General features: G+C 40.9%; 1 protein-coding gene across 4 annotated transcripts in view; it reads left to right on the top strand.

Annotated features, from left to right (window-relative positions):
* LOC140464944 (aryl hydrocarbon receptor repressor-like) overlaps positions 1-13,799 on the top strand; it is a 193,465-nt gene that overhangs the window by 60,453 nt on the left and 119,213 nt on the right. The window contains exon 1 of one of the 4 annotated variants that reach the window (XM_072560606.1): positions 3,588-3,644. The exons of the other annotated variants lie outside the window; for them this stretch is intronic. The gene's annotated coding sequence lies outside the window, so the exon portion shown is untranslated. Of the gene's footprint in view, positions 1-3,587; positions 3,645-13,799 lie in introns of those variants that run through there. 4 annotated transcript variants of the gene reach the window in all.

Raw genomic sequence — 13,799 nt, 5'->3', positions numbered from 1 at the left:
CCAAAGGCACTGATTAGGGGAATTTACCCCCAATTCAACAGGATCACTCGCACATCCCAAAGCCCTGCTAGCCATCTCACCACCCCTTTAACCCCTTCTAGCTAGGGTCATGCCACAAACACAGGTAGTTCAGGATAAAGTGAAAGAAAAAAAAAAGGAAAAGATTAACAATGTGCACATGTGAGTTTAAATATGTCACCCACCCCCAGGTATAGCTTAACTCAGAAATTAAAGGTGGCTACTCTGTCCATCCCAAACATAATTTAACGCAACTTATCACCAAATCATCCACTTCAAGTGAGCATGTTCACAAAGTTCTTCGCTTTCTCTAGTGAGTCAAATAAATGTGTGGATCCATTATAGGTAATCTGAAGCACCGCTGGGTACATTAGAGAGTACTGAACCCCAAGCACACTCAATCTCTTCTTGATGCCATTGAAGGATTTCCTTTACTGGATCACCACTGGCAAAAAGTCTTAGACTCTAGAGTTCTCGCACACCAACACCCCTGGATCCTTCCCCTGGGTTCTGGAAGCTTCCATGATTCTGTTTGTCTATATAATGATGGAACCATACCAGGACAGGGCGAGGGCGTTGATCCATACCAGACCACCGTGCTGCGAACCGGTGAGCTCTCTCAATCTTAATCCTTCTGTTTTCAACGTCCAAGCTAAGGAATCCTGGCAACCACTTCTCAAAAGATTCCACTGGCCATTCACCTTCCTTCCTCTCTGGCAGACCAACCATACGGAGATTCTTCCTTCTGCTCCGGTTTTCGAGATTATCAACTAGGTCAAGCATACTACTGACCTCTGCTTCCAGTGCTTCAATCCAACAATTCAACTTCCACTCCTGCAATTTGGCATTCAAGTTCATCTGTCCTTTTCCTGAGGTCTTCCAGCTGTTGTTCGTGTTTTTGGAGCATAGTAGAGACTGTGGCCAGCTTTTCCTCGATTTTTTTTTCTTTGAGCATCTCACACCACTTGGTGAGTTCAGCAACTAAGGCCTGCTGAGTAAGCAGGCCTGCAGCCCTGGTGGATCAGGCCTTAGGCGAACTCCTTCCTTTCTTTGGCATTTTCCTGCAACAAAAGCAAAGAAAAATAAAATTTTTAAATTCTGTAGCTCTTTTACTGTTTTTTTAAAGTCAAAATGACTTGGTTGGGATGGGTTGCAGCTCTGTCCTGCCAATGTTGAAGTGTGGAGCCTAGCTAACAGGCCAAAGGGCCTGTTTCCACACTGTAAGTAACCTAATCTAACTCCTTCCTCCTAGACTGCTGCCATTTTGAATCCCTATCAACATTCAATTTAACGATTTGAAAATTGTGTTGTGCAAATGTATATTGGTGCACATGACGTGATGATGCAGGTATTGCATTTGAACCAAAATTGTGCAAATCGTGCTCTTTAGGGCTGTACATATGGTCAGGAAAAGACCCCTTGGTTGACTTATACATTAAGTATATGAAAAATACCAGATTTCTTGGTCAAAAAATAAAGGGTCGACTTTTACATGAGATCGGCCTATACACGAGCATGTACAGTATATTGAATTAAAGCTCCATTTCTGGATCATGTTGAGCTTTTAACATATATTACAGCCAGATAGTCAATGAGATTCATTTGATAAAACATGAAATGATTGGTTAGAAAAGAATAGTTAATGTTGTCATGACCACCAGGCAGCCCCTTCAGTGAGCTGGTGATTTGTCTAGCTTATGTAGAATCACAGAATTCCTACAGTGTAGAAGCAGGTCATTTGGCTCATCAATTCCACACTGACCCTCCTGAAGGGCATCCCACCCACCTACCCTATCCCTGGATTTCATATAGCTAATCCACCTGACCTGCACATCTTTGGACTGAGAGAGAAACCGGAACACCCAGAGGAAACCCACGCACTATGGGGTGAACGTGCAAACTTCTTACAGTCACCTGAGGCTGGGGTCGAACTTGGGTCCCTGGTGCTGTGAGGTAGCTGTGTTAAGCACTGAGCCACCCTGCCAACCCCCCTTTTAATTTCTAACCATTCAATTTCAAACAGACCAGCAGTCAAGCTTTTTTTTAACCAAGTTTAAAGTCAGAATTAATTATTATTTATTACTGAAGGTTCTTTGCAGATAAAGAGTTAAATTGAACCACAAGAAATTAGGAGGATCTTAAAAAGGTGGAAAGCAGGGAGAAATACAAAGTAGGAAGAAAGAGAGGAGATAACCATGGAATAATTGTTGGATGATCATCTTTGTCAAGCAATGGAAAAAATACTGATGAAACAAAGTTGATGAGAGAAACATCTGGCACTTTCTAGCAGAGCGCTTTCTTGATGGCTGGGTTTTGTATTGATGTTGTCCTGTCCAGTGAACATTAAGTGTTGTCTGAGATGATACAAAAAGCAGACATATGCTATACATAACAGGGCAGATGCTTCTACCCACCGAATTGTAATCAACCTTGGCCTTGCTATCAAGTGCCACAAGTTGAGTGGTGGCCTGAGACTGGAAATTAGATCTGCCAAAGTGGATTGGAAAGTGATGGCAACGTACAGGTTGGGGCATTAGTCACCAAATGTCCAAAATACAACACTAACCTTCCATTGCAAGTGCTGATCTCCATTTCTGTCAGACTGGATGATGAGGTGGGTCCAACATTAACACTTAAGTCAATCTCCTATAATGCAGTTGTGAGCCCAATTTGGTATTAATTGGTCTCCCACCAGTTTCCAGGTTTATTTGAAAATCTCAGATGCAAACCCAAAGTTTGATTGAATGCCACCTTTTTGGGAGTGTCCATAGTCCAGAAGCCATCTGGTGTCAGTGTTTCTAGCTGCTTTCTCAGTTCCCTCTGGTGAAGCTTTTGTTTAAGAATTAGTTGCAAAGGATTCACTTGTACTATTTGGTAATGTTCATACAGAGAGCATCATAATGGGTGGTATTATGGTTTCATAGTGCAGAAAGAGGCCATTTGGCCCATTGAGTCTGTACCAACCTTACAAAGAGCATCCACCCAGACCTAACCCCTGACCCCATCTGTGTATGGCTAATCCACCTAACCTGCACGTCTTTGGACTTAGGGAAGAAACTGGAACACCCCAAAGAAACTCACGCAAATGCAGGGAGAACATGAACCTCCACCCAAGCAGTCACCCAAAGCTAGAATTGAACCAGTATCCCTGGCACTGTGAGGCAGCAGAGTTAACCACTGAACTCTGCTTTGTATGCCTTTAAGGAATGTGTTGAAAGTGTTGATTAATACAGGTTGTTCTGCTATAACGCACATTTCATTAATGTGAATTCTCTATAACGCGAGTGACTAATTGGGGACACTGTTTCTAAAAAGTGAACTTTTAAAGCATGTATTGGTTATAATGCAATTCCAGCCCCATTAGTTTAAATGGTGCTGTTATTACTCAAGTTTCTTATAACACGGGATTGCATGAGAACGGAACTACCACATTATAGCAGAATTAACTGGAATGTGTTGAGAATGTGGGAGCTGACTAAAGTATTATTGCATTACATAAGAATTAGAATGAGTCGCAGTGGTGAATGCCTGAAAGACTCAGCTGAAATTGAAGTGAACGAGAGTTGTGACATGAATGAAATATGTTTGGGGAAACAGACTGAAGGGAAGAACATGATACAATGAAGGTGAGTCTTATCATACTTTTCCTGACCTGGTTAAGTCAGTAAAATGAAAATGATAGTGAGTCATTCCTGTTACCTACTATCAGCCCCACTTTCTCTGCACCCCACCTCTCACCCATTTCAATTCCACCTCCGCTTTAACTCTTTGGAGGGTCGATGTGAATTTGTTGGGCCGGAGGGTCTGTTTTCCACACTGTGTAGGGATTGTAGGAGTATAAACAGTGATTCGATGAAACTGTGAGAGTATAACCCAAGGCTAAGCTCATGCCACGGCCAGGGTGCAGTGGAAATGGTAACATCAATAAGCTACGTTAATGTATAACTTCAGTGTAAATCAACATCTGGTTTGAAGAATCCTTGAACACCTTTGAAACTTTATAAAGTTATGTAAGTTTTAAAGCCTAATTTGTAATCTAACCTTCCCAGTCTGTGGTAGAATCAAGCTGGATGTGTAATTTACACCCCCATCCTTCCCTCCAAAATGGCATAAAGAAATGAAGATTGATGAGACACGCATCTCACTTCCCAAATGCCAAGGCTAGACATTAGTTTTATGCTGTCATAACATCTGGCCTGATTCAAGATCCTGAGTTTATTGTTTTTGGTATGTCTCCAAGTTACTCACTTTTTCCATTTCAAATATTTTCTTCTGAGTAATTTTCTTTTGAAAAAGTATCAGTTTGTTCAGTTGATCTATTGGACCAAACAGAAATTTATTTGGCCACTGGTAAAATGCATTTGAAAAATAGATGTTTAAGAGCTCAGACTTTAAAATAGATACTCTCTGCATAACTTGAGATGCTACCTCTTCCTCATTGATAACCAAAGGAAATCAGCTGAATGCTGACCACTTCTTCTATCGACCACTACCCACTTCCCATGAACTGACTAACTCAACAGTGATCATTGGCAGACTGTGCTACCTGACCTCATTTTACTGCATTTCCCTACCTCCCTGCACCAGCAGTGGAAAAAGGGCGCGAATGGCCAAAAGCAATCCCATTTTTACTGAGCTAAAGATGTACAAAGTGTTTTACAGCTAATGAATTACTCTGGAAGCTTAGGCACTATTGCAATATCCAATCAGCAGAAAAGGTGTATACAGTGAGATCCCACAAACAGCACTGAAATAAAAGATCACATAATCTATCAAAGGACACGTTTTGGTGAAATTCCAACAAACAAAAATCCCTCCTCACCTTCAATAATAATAACCAATCATCTATAACAGTACATGGCTTCCTCAGTACTGTGATGACATTTTAGTCCAAATTGTATGTTCTAGTCCTTGAAACCATGACTTTGTAGCTCATTATTAAGGGGCACCAATGAAGCAGCTTTTACTTGTTCATAAACACCTACAAGTGCAAAAAGATTCTAACTGAAGTCCCCAGGAGAATTTTATCATGACAAGAACTACAATGTTTCAAGATGATGGTGCATTAGCTATATCTCAGGATCCCCAAATCCCTTGACTAATCGTAATATGAGCCACACTCTTCATTCTGGGGGTAGAGTCTTGGGATTTCAATTAACATAAACTTAAAGAATCTATTATTGCCAGCCTAGGGAAAAAGAGATATTGATTTTGTAGTGATCGGAACAAGGGTCAGATGGATCTCATTGACTTGAGATCCTTGATTGGAGTTGTTAACCTGGGTCAATCAGGGAGCCCTGACTGACAGATAAACAAGAGATTCAGAGAATCTCCTCAGTCTAGGGACTGGCTTTGAGTTGGCTGGTCAGACCCCTTGTATTGTGCACATGTAAATAAAGGGTGACTGGGATAATGGGTGTGACAACACAATGGTGTCTGCTGCTTTGTACCCAACATCAGATCGTCTCATTGGTTCAAAGTTGGCAAAAATAATAAGTTCAAACTCGATTGGATTTTAGTATCCTGGGGCATAATTTAAACTGCTTGAATTTAAGTTGTTGTCAAAGTAGCAACCAACTCAGGTATCTATTTCACAGCCAAATGTTACATATTTTCAATTTTCTAGTACACTCTGAGACTGCCAGCTAGTCATATACACAGGTGCTTGTAAGCTGTCAGTGAAAACAGCATTCACTTTCTCTTAAAGGTACAGTACACACCTTCAACTTCAAAACAATGGCATACTTGCCTCTGTGCAGTTATTTCAGATTCCTCATAATGGACATATTTATTTCAGAAAATATGACTTGGAGGGGTCATGGCATATAAATGTTTCATGCTTGGGAAAAACGGATGACTTCAGACCTGTAGTTCCAAAAGCTTTCACTACTACATTTTCCTTGTTTTATTTCTGGATCTTTTGCAGTATGGTTAAAACACATCCATCATTATGATAAGTCAATTGTGTTGCGTGAGTCAAGGTAAAGGAATTGCCTGAGGGTGTAAATTTCTCTGGGGAAGGGAGGTATGCTGAGTCTGAATGTTCAATTGCAAGTTTCCCAGTCAAGAGCCTGAGTGATATTTCTAACCGTAGGAAGGCATGCCTTTCCAGGTGTCCTTGAAATATGCTTGCAGGATCTTCAAACTGTAAGTGGAAACACCAACTTTCTACCAATCTACTAAGATTCGCCGTGGTCCTTGTGCATTCATATGTAGTGAGCTGAGAACTGTGTAATCAGCACAAACTAAGGACTGCAAATGCTGGAGATCAGAGTCAAAAAGTGTGGCACTGGAAAAGCACAGCAGGTCAGGCAGCACCCAAGGAGCAGGAGATTTGACCTTTTGGGCATAAGCCCTTCATCAGGAATGTGGCGGAGGCAGTGGAGGGGAAGGGGCTGACAGATAGATATGATGGGTTCAGTGGGGAAAGGTAGCTGGGAAGGCGATAGGTAGATGCAGGTGGGGGGGTGATATTGGTGGGTCACCTTGGGACTTTCCAGCCCTCCAACACAGCATCAACATTGATTTCACCAGTTTCCTCATCTCCTCTCACCCCGCCGCAGCCTGCATCCAACCCTCTATCTCAGCACCGCTCCCTTGAATTGTCCCACCTCTCTGCTCCACCCTCCACTCTGACCTATTGCCATCTCCTCATAGAAAGTGAGGTCTGCAGATGCTGGAGATCAGAGTCGAGAGTGTGATGCTGGAAAAGCACAGCAGGTCCAGCAGCATCAGAGGAGCAGGAGCATCAATGTTTTGGGCATAAGCCCTTCATCAGGAATGAAAGATGAAGGGCCTATGCCCAAAATGTCGATTCTCCTGCTCCTGGAATGCTGCCTGACCTGCTGTGCTTTTCCAGCACCACGCTCTCAATTATCACCATCTGCCTCCCTCTACCTATCACCTTCCTAGCTACCTTTCCAACAGCCCCAAGCCCCCTTCTATTTACATCTCAGCCCCCCATCGCCTCCGTTTCCGCCCCACACCCATACAGTCCTGATGAAGGACTCATGCCCGAAACATCCATTCTCCTGCTCTTCACATGCTGCCTGATGTCCTGTGCTTTTCCAGCGCCACAATTTTCAACTGTGTAATCATTCAAGGAGAAACTGTTTGACACTGAGGAACCAACATTCTCTACCATGCCCAATGTCAAAATTGTACAACACAACAAAAGATTCCACTGAATGACTGCATTGTTATTTGTCTTGTGACTACCAAGCTGGAGGAAGATGAACAAGATAGAACTTGGATCCATTTTTGACTAGCAGTTCCTATTTTGGTTGCATGTTAGATATTTATAACCCAGATATTTACTTTTCCCTGCCAAGTTATCTTGCCAGAGGGAGCACATTAGTGGTTGTTTATGAGGGAAGGTCTTGGTGTTTGTCAGAAGATCACTGTTGCAGTTTGTTTAAAGTCAGTACCTGAAAACAACAAACTTCCACTTTAATTTCTTTCAAAGATTTTTTCTTTGTTTGCAAAAAGATTGCAGAAGCCACCAAGTTGGAGGATGTTTGTTGCAGTTTTAATTGGAGATGTAGCTTCTGATACAGCTTTAAACTAATGAGCCTAGCACTTTGCAATAACAAATTGTGTTTATATAAGAATAAAACATGCGAAGTAATGTCCCATTGTTAATATATGAAAACTGGATATGGGAAAGAACTTGCTTTTACATTTTGCCTCAGGAAATCCCAAAACTTCATAGCCAATAAAGGACTTTTGAAATGTAAAAGGTCCGGCAACCAATTTATGAACAGCTATTTCCCACAAGCAGCAATTTACTGGGAGGTCAGAATTGACCTCCATATAATATCTTGTACAAAACACCTCTGACAGTTCAGCATTACCTCAATACTGTGTTGAAGTGAAATGTCAGGTTAGTGCCAGCACAGTGGTTAGCACTGCTGCCTCAGTGCCAGGGTCCCAGGTTCAATCCCAGCCTTGGGTAACTGTCTGTGTGGAGTTTGCATGTTCTCCTCAGGTCTGCATGAGTTTTCTCTGGATATTTCAGTTTCTTTCCACAGTCCAAAGATGTGTAGGTTGGATAGATTAGTCACAGGAAATGGAGGGTTACAGGGATTGGGTGAGATACTGTTCAGTTCAGTGTGGACTCAATGGGCCGAATGGCCTGTTTCCACACTCTACGAATTTTAGATGTTGTGTTAAATTCTCTGGAGCAGGACTTCAACACTGAAAAGCAAGAGCGCTACCACTGAACAACCAATTTATTCTTCATTTGCCTTCTATAGCAAGTAGTTAAAGAGATTGTGTAATTTATCATGTTGATGCAACCACATTCATGATGCGATAAAAGTCTGCTAAAGTTGTCTCTTTCACCTTGCAACATTCACTTTTACTCACTGGCACCTCAAGAAAATCACACTATCTGGTCTCAAGTTATAAATTATCTTCATATCACATCAAATCTCTCTTTCCATTGTATATTGCAATACATTGTGAAAGCGATACTGTATACTGATAGTTCAAGGGGGTGTTATTTGGACATCATTACAAATTATGCCTTTATCTAAGCAAGGTGCTTTCTTTTGCATCTGACATTGTTCAGGCCATTTGTAAAAACAAATTAGTAATTCATAACATAACCTCAAAGTTAAGGGCCATTCTTTTCTCATAATTTTAAACATTGATAACGCGCAGCTAAATGGAAAGCTTCTCCTTTGGTTAATTATAGCAAAATGCCACTTTTAACCAAAATTACTAAAATAAAAATCCCTGTACCAGTCAGAATGGCCCAAATTGTTGATCTCACAAGGTTGAATATTTCCTTCCCATTCTGGTTGCAAGATTGGGTGAAATAGGGTTAGTAACAACTCCTGAGTCTGTTAAATGAGGAATGTGTATTTAAAATTTGGTCCTGAAATCAGAAAGATTTTTGGTCTCACCGATTTATTAAGTGTACCTGCTACAGTATTTCTACAGACGTTGGAAAGGTAGAACTTACAAATGAATTTTGGTGATTTGATTAGCTACTCAAACAAGCCATAGTCCCAAGCTGTGTAAACAAGAATTTATTGAATCTTGGGAATCTACACTAACGCCCAGCTTTTATCCATTTCTCTTATCGCTTCTTTGTGACTATTCATATGCTGCTGCAATATAATTATAACAAAGTTAAACTGCAACACAGATAAAGTAAATTATAAGGAGCTTATCCTTTGACTAATTGTACTAATTTTTCTGTTCTCCATCAAAGCATTAGCATGCAATGGATTTCATAAATCTGTCGTCATGTGTCAGTCAGCTGAGAAGAAGAACCAGTTAAAATAGCAGAGTGTGGGTTTGGAGCAGGAACATCTTCCCACACCATAGTGTCAGCCATGCTTTTTTGTACTGGTTCACAGGATGAGGGCATGACTAGGCCGGCATTTATTGTTTTTAATTTGAGCACTTAAAAAGTTAACCTGCAGTTCATGTGGGCCAGACCAGGTAAGTATGGCAGTTTCCTTCCTTAAACGGTATGAGTTGGGGTTGCCCATCTATTGACAATGGGTTGATGGTCATCATTAGACTCTTAATTCCAGATTTTTATTTTGGAATTCAAATTCCACCACCTACCGGGATGGGGTTTGAAAGCAGGTCCCCCCAAAATTACCGGTGTCTCTGAAATAATCCAGCGATAAGACCGCTAGGCCATCACCTCCCATTGTCTGAATGTAATCCCAGGTCTCAATCAGTGGTAGAATCGAATAGAATTGAAGCCCTACAGTGTGCAAACAGGCCCTTTGGTCCACTGAGTGCACATTGATCCTCCAAAGAGCATCCCACCCAGTCCCACCCCAACCCTATAACCCTCATGCCTAGCCTGCATATTCCTGGATACTATGGGCAATTTAGCATGACCTATCCACCTATCCTGCACATCCTTGGACTGTCAGAGGAAACTGGAGCCCCTGAAGGAAACCTATGCAGACATTGGGAGAATGTGCAAACTCCACACAGAGTTGCCCAAGGGTGGAATCGAACCCAGGTCTCTGGCGCTGTGAGGCAGCAGTGTTGACCACCAAGTCACCGTGCTGCCCTTGGTTGTGGGTTTAAGTCCTGCACTGATGATTGGAACACACAATCTAGCCTAACAATTCCTGAGGGTGCGTTGTATTGTTAGAGGTGTCATCTTCCAGGTGAGATTTTGATCGGAGACCCCATCTGTCCCCAAGTGGATGCAAAAGATTCCATGATGGCATGATTCTTAAGAAAAGCAGGTGAGTTCATCCCCATGCCTTGCCCAATAATTAACCCTCTATTAATAACATGAAAACAAAGTATTTTGGTTATTGTCCATGTTGTTTTTGCAAGATATTTTGTGCAAATTAGCTTTTCAGCTTCCTATGTTAAAACAGCAACTCCATTTTAAAAGTACTTTATTAGCTGTTAAGCTCCTTGGGATATTCTGAGGTTGTAAAAGGTATCATACAAATGCAACTTTTTTTTCATTTTAATTGCGTGCCACCTGAATCTCATCCTGGGTGAGTTCAAATTTCTGTTGACCCATATCCAATAAAAATCTAGCTCTTCTGTTAACTTTAGTAGTTAGAGGATGTCACTGTGATAAACGGGTTATGTAACCCGTAACACTGCTTAAAACAATCAGTGCAGTGCTTCATTTGGTTGTCATTGTGGTGCAGGGGGCGGAATTTCAACTTCAAGTCCTCTAAGGTCACTGGGTTCCCTCCATAGGTCAACAGCAAGTCAATCCACATTAAAAGGAAGAGATAGTACAGAAAACGAGAGCAAATCCTTAACTCAAACGAGCAGAGGAGTTTTTCAGACCACTGAGAAAACAAACAGTGTAGCGTTCACACACTCATGACTCACTCCAGTCTTAATGTTCATAAAAACAATACATTCCTATAGTAATATCAAAACGGAACTTAATGTTTTCACTTGGGTCTTATTTTACCCTCCAATAAAACACCCAACATTGGAGATGCAGGGTACCATTTTGAAAGACGCATAATTACAGTCAAATCTTTTGCATAATTCAACTTAAAACATTAAAAACAGAACTTTCTTCATATTTTTATCCGTCAGTTTTTTCCCCACAATTCACATTGCTGCTTATGGCTTTTTATTATTAGGTGTTTCACTGGCTTGGTAAGGCTCCATCAGCACCATTTTGCTTGACTATTCTCTGCGGAACCAGTTCAGTCAGGAAGTGATTACTCAGGTGCAACAGAATTGGAAATTCTGCTCCTGCCTCTTCACGTGCATTCATGAGCCTTGTCCTATGGTTCAGTTCTACAGTAAGGATGTAACCCTGTCCAATAATCAACTCAATATCTAGTTTCTCACTCACCACCCAACATCTCATAATATCCATTTATCAATACATGTAACTGATGAAAACCATCTCGCACAAATTTATGTATAAAATAGTCCTTTGTGATTAATCTTCAGACTATTCTTAAAAGAAACAACTTGCAGTAAATATTGATAATCAAAAAATTTGATAATCTTATCAAAGCAGCAAGTACTGCAAAAAGTACTTTTCTGTAAGTACTTTTGAAGTGGAGCACTGTCATGCCATAGGAAATGCAGCAACCATTTAGGAACAAGAAGCTCTGTAGTAATGACCAAATAACCTGTTTCTGAAATAATGATTTAGGCATAAATATTCCTCACAAAAAAGGAGTTATAGTTCTTTGGGCTAAGGCGATCAAAGGGTATGTGGTGAAAGTGAGAACAGGGTATTGAATAGGGTGATGAGCCAGGAGCAAACTCAATAGGGCAAGTAACCTGTTCCTGTTCCTATTTTCCATTATTTAATAAATATCCCTGCTCTTAAAATAGTGCCATGAGATGATGTTGCTCCACCTGAAAGTTTTTCATTTAACAAGGCTTTGTTTAAAATTTTACCTAAAAAATGGTACCTCCAACAATTCAATTCCCTTAGCACTGCACTGAAGCAGTCAAGGATTATGAATTCAAAGCTCTCAAGTGATTTGGAAAGCATGATAATATTATAACTAACACCTAACTGAGTCCCAGGTTATAGTTTTCAGCTGAGTTTTTCAGATTTTCTTTTTAAATTTTAAAATGGAAATACAAATTTAGACATTGCTACTATTTAAAAATCAAATTAAGAAACAACTTGCAATAAATATTGCATCTTGGATAATCTTATCAAAGCAGCAAGTACTGCAAAAAGTACTTTTCTGTAAGTACTTTTGAAGTGGAGCACTGTCATACCATAGGAAATGCAGCAACCATTTAGGAACAAGAAGCTCTGTAATAATGTTATCTTTAATGGGTTAAGGATCCCCATCAATATGTCACAAGCTGACTTGATTTTTCTTCCACCAAGGTTAGGCCACCGTTGGAATATTGTGTGCAATTCTGGTCTCCTTCCTATCGGAACGATGTTGAGAAACTTGAAAAGGTTCAGACAAGATTTACAAGGATGTTGCCAGGGTTGGAGGATTTGAGCTATAGGGAGAGGTTGAATAGGCTGGGGCTGTTTTCCTTGGAGCGTCACAGGCTGAGGGGTGACCTTATGTAGGTTTATAAAATCATTTTCCCCTTTTTTTAACCCCACACACACCTAATAATGGTAGTGCTTATTTTTCCCATGTGACATGTTTTCTTTCTTTTTTTTAACATGTGGCGAATCCTTGACACTCCTTTTTTTCTTTTCTTTTGAATGAGTCAAGCTTCCCAATTAACAGCATGATGCCAGGTATGCTTACCCCAACTCAAAGACCCCCGTTGCGAGGGAATTTCTTCAGGAGTGTATTTTTTTCTCTCGTTACCACTGCAATAACCTGATAGATGCTTGAATCCTGTCACCAAGTTGCCCTTTATTTACATACAGAGAATTCTTAACACTGAGACACTCCAGTTAATCCTTTTTTAAAAAAATTTAACCCCCACACTACCGCCTAAGTGCGGTAGTGCTTATTTTTTCCCCAGCACCCATGGTGTGTGTGTGCAGGTGTAAAACACAGTGAAAAGACACAAAGTGCACGAATCTTTATTCAATTTCCACCACCAGGAAGATAGGAAAAACACCCAAGTGGCCAGTGACAAGCACTGCCCTTCACATCAAAGGGTAATTCTGTGTGATCAAAACAGTGAAGGGGAGGGTAGGGACTAAATCAAAATAGAGTTGGAGGGACACTCCAGTTAATTTTTTTTTCTTTTTCTACCGCCTAACTGCGGTAGTGCTACGATTTTCTTTTATTTTTTTTTATTTTTTTTTCCAGGAAGATAGGAAAACACCCAAGTGGCCAGTGACAAGCACTGCATCTCCAGGTTATCTTTTTTCCCTTTTTTACCCCCCACACTATCGCCTAACTGCGGTAGTGCTTATTTTTTCCCCAGCACCCATGGTGTGTGTGTGCAGGTGTGAAACACAGTGAAAGACACAAAATGCACCAATCTTTATTCAATTTCCACCACCAGGAAGATATGAAAAACACCCGAGTGGCCAGTGACAAGCACTGCCCTTCACATCAAAGGGCAATGCTGTGTGAGCAAAACAGTGAAGGGGAGGGTAGGGACTAAATCAAAATAGAGTTGGAGGGACACTCCAGTTAATTTTTTTTCTTTTTTTTTTCTTTTTTTCTTTTTCCCCCAGCACCCATGGTGTGTGTGTGTGCAGGTGTAAAACACAGTGAAAGACACAAAGTGCACGAATCTTTCTTCAATTTCCACCACCAGGAAGATAGGAAAAAAACACCCGAGCGGCCAGTGACAAGCACTGCCCTTCAAACCACAGGGCAATGCTGTGTGATCAAAACAGTGAAGGGGAGGGTAGG

Source organism: Chiloscyllium punctatum, chromosome 41, assembly GCF_047496795.1.
Source record: "Chiloscyllium punctatum isolate Juve2018m chromosome 41, sChiPun1.3, whole genome shotgun sequence".
NCBI lineage: Eukaryota > Metazoa > Chordata > Chondrichthyes > Orectolobiformes > Hemiscylliidae > Chiloscyllium > Chiloscyllium punctatum.
The sequence above is the reverse complement of the archived record's forward strand: the minus strand, read 5'-3'. Positions and strand labels throughout refer to the sequence as shown.